The following is a 3,923-nucleotide window of genomic DNA, read 5'->3' as shown; positions in this document are numbered from 1 at the left end:
GTTTTCATCAAAAATAGATCTAATAGAAACCATATGTATAACAATCTGTGATGATAGCTTTTAACAAAAAACATTTAAGTAGATGACTATCATACACCATTGTCTTTTTTATTTCTTCAAGAATTCTATTAACCCTATTTTACTTATGGTGTCCTTGGTGCTGAAATAATTGTATTCAATATTATTTTCTATATAAACTTTATCAGGATTTTGGTTTTCAACACTGTGCCATGATACTCTTTATCTTCATAGTTTAGAAACCTTTTTCATTTGAAACACTTTTACAAGATTTAGCAAATACAGAAAATACTTCAATTTTATTTGCCAAGAACAAATTCAATGTAAGCTTTTGAAAACTTAGTGATGGAAACAACATCTTTAGATTTAGAAATTGATTCTTGTTTGTTTCCTTAGTTAACATGCATAGCAAACTTTGACCTTGCAAAAGATAATCTAAGTAAACCAATGACAAGGTCTTTTGAAATTAGGTCCATACTAGCATAAGTTAATTTTATATGCCAAAAAGAATTCTTTGATCTTAGTATTTATAATGCATATATTCAAAGGTATACCAAGTACACATTCTCATGTTTATGATCAATAAAAATAATGCCATGGATAAAAAAACTCTCAATCAAGCATATAGAGAATTCATAGAGTTATTCTTAATAAATTGATTAATCATTTAGCAACTTATCCAATAATAAGTAAAGTATAACATAGAAAGATGGAGTGATTTGGATATATTTTCTTTTCATACTAAAAATATCACTTATATCACAAAAATGATTAAAACTTGCAAGTTATGTTTTAATCAACTAATAAAATAATTTCAATACGAGAGGATGCAAGAATTACTTATTTCATTATTTCTTTCATTTTAATCACTCTTCTTAATTACATTTTAAATTCAATTCTTTAACACGTGTCTAGAGCACCCATTGTTTAGATAACATCTTTCATTAGAACCTTGGATAGCTAGACATACTTGCTGAAAAATAATCATATTTTCAACTTAGGAACCCAAGCTCTTTTGGGTCCTTGTAGGTTAGCTATAATTGTTCCTTTTGGAACCCATATTTTCTTAATAGCTATTTTGTCCATAAATTTGCATATTTTAGGATTACAAGGAATATATTTCTGTATCCTCTTGTTGAATTTAACAAACATAGATCTGACATAAGTAGTAGATAAACTTTCAGTTTTCTGTTTTTGCCTTTTAGGTTCATCAAATTTGTAATGTATAGATTTAGGAACAATAGAAGAGATTTTACTTAGCTTTTGTTCCTGTTTATCAGTATTATAAGAATCTATTTTAGAATAATTAGAGACTATTTTAACAAACATATTCTTGAAAGATTTTAGGGTGTACCAAGGTTGATATCCTAATCCAATTTTATCAAATTCAGCTCTTTGATTATTTATCATTAGGTTCAATTTTTCAGAGCTGATGGTAAATCTTTCAACAACAGATTTTAATTTATCAACTTCTTTAGTTAATCTTCTGTTATCTTCTGAAAGTAATTCATTGTTTTTCTTAAGTTTATCATAGCTTTCAGTGAGAAGTTGATTTTTTTGATTTAGTTCTTTATTTTCTTTAACTAAGATTTCAGTTTTATTAGTTAGTTTCAGTTTTTCATCTATTAGGATTTGATTTTCATTCTTCAAGTTCTTGTTCTTACAAATAAGTTTCTTATATTCTAAATACAAATCAGAAAAGGCATCGTGAAGTTCATCAAATGTAAAATTGCTTTCAATTTCAGCATGTACCTAATGTGCCATGAAGCATGGATTTGCAATATGATATTGCTCTTCTTCTACACATGATATTTTAGATTTGTTAGTGCATTCATATTTGACTTCAAGCATATTCCATATGTCTTTAGCAGTCATGCAAGAAGATATGCAATTAAACTCATTCCTATCTAATGCACAATATAATAGGTTCATGGCTTTTGAATTTTGTTGAGTCATTTTCTCATTATGACTAGTGTTTGTGTGTGTTCCATTGACTATAATGCTCCATAAACTATAATCAAGTGATTGTATGAAAATGCGCATGCGTGCTTTCCAATGTGTATAGTTTATGCCATTAAATAGTGGAGGTGTATCAATTAATTGTCCTCCTAGAAAATTATCTATTTGAGTTGTCATGATCTTTAGCTCTTGATCGTGAGATCAATAATTAATCTTAGAGCACCTGCTCTGATACCACTTGTTGCCCAAGATGACAACCCAAGAGGGGGGGGGGGGTGAATTGGGTTTTCTAAAAATTATGTTTCCTAATTTTTACTTTGAATTGAATGCAACGGAATAATAAGATGTTATTTACTTAAGTTCTAGGCGATTACACGTAAAGTAGTGGAAGATTAAGCTAGAGCAATTATAATCTATGAGAATGGTAAGGATGGAGTGGAAGCTAAGCAAGTTCTAAACAATCACTTATAAAATAATAGGAAACAAAGCTAGATATATTACACAATCAAGTATGAATGTAAGGCATGAAACACAACACTGGGCGCCTGAATCGACAAACATTTGACAATTCCTTAGATCATAATATTGAAAATCTTATGCAAAATCTCAGATCTGGTGAGATGGCTGATAATGTAGGAAGTCACCATGGTGATGAAGGTAGACCCTCAGTTATGACACTTCGACAATACTTACACCCTACTAGGACTAGTCTACCTTCATGCATGATTATTCCTGAAAATGTAGGACACTTTGAAATCAAACCAGGTGTAATTCAATTGCTGCCCAAGTATCATGGGATGGAATCTGAGAACCCTTATCTTCATCTTAAGGATTTTGAGGAAATTAGCATCACATTTAGAGTGCCAAATGTATCGGAAGATGTCCTTAAATTGACCTTGTTTCCTTTTTTCTTAAAGGATAAAGCCAAAACATGGTTGAACTCCTTGAGACCTAGATCGCTTGGAACATGGCATGATATGCAAAGAGAATTCTTGAAAAAATTCTTTTCCGCACAAAGGACTAACTTTTTGAAAAGGCACATTAGTAACTTCCAACAAAAAGACCATGAAACATTTTATGAATGCTGGGAGAGATTTAAAGATTTGCTTCTCTCTTGTCCTCATCATGGGTTTGAAACATGGAGAACCATTAGTTTCTTTTATGAAGGGTTGTCTCCACAGTTAAAACAATTTATAGAGACTATGTGCAATGGTCTATTTTTGGAAAAGCAACCCGATGAGGCATGGGACTATTTAGATTCTCTCGCAGAGACTGCACAATTATGGAATACAGGGGATAGAGTGAATAAACCTTTAGCTAAGCCTACTAGCATTGGACACGGGGGCCTTTACAACCTTAGTACTCAGGATGATATTTAGGCTAAAATGGCAGCCCTCACTAGGAAGGTAGAGGAAATTGAACTTAGAAGGATTGAACCCGTCAAGACCGTAGAACATAACAGCGAGTGTTGTAGGATTTGCGAGATGCCTGGCCATCTCATCACTGATTGCCCCACAATACCCGCATTCAAGGAAGTCTTGCACGATCAGGCCAATGTTATGAATACCTATCAAAAATCTTTCAATAATCGTTTTTCGGGTACTTACAACCCTGGATAGAAGAACCATCCAAATTTCAGGTGGAGGAATGACCAATCTCAACAAGTATATAACCCAACTCCTCCACCTCCGCAACCTCATTATGCACACGCACCCCCTCAAAAATCTAGTCTCGAAGAAACTTTGCAATCTTTCATGCAAGGTCAAGCTAAAATCAATGATGAATTAAGAAATCAACTGACAACGCTGACCACTGCTTTAAGTGCTCAAGAGAAAGGTAAGCTACCAGCTCAACCACAACCTAATCCTCAAGTCTATGGCGGTAGTAATGCATCATCATCAACTTTGCATAAAGAACAAGCAAAGAGTATAATAACTTTGCGAAGT

At 32.6% G+C, this 3,923-nt stretch overlaps 1 pseudogene; it reads right to left on the bottom strand.

Annotated features, from left to right (window-relative positions):
- Nucleotides 1-3,011: 3,011 nt before the first annotated feature.
- LOC120108788 lies at nucleotides 3,012-3,109 on the bottom strand (annotated as a pseudogene).
- Nucleotides 3,110-3,923: the final 814 nt, after the last annotated feature.

Source organism: Phoenix dactylifera, unplaced genomic scaffold, assembly GCF_009389715.1.
Source record: "Phoenix dactylifera cultivar Barhee BC4 unplaced genomic scaffold, palm_55x_up_171113_PBpolish2nd_filt_p 001557F, whole genome shotgun sequence".
NCBI lineage: Eukaryota > Viridiplantae > Streptophyta > Magnoliopsida > Arecales > Arecaceae > Phoenix > Phoenix dactylifera.
Note: the sequence above shows the minus strand (reverse complement) of the source record. Positions and strands in the feature narration are given on the sequence as shown.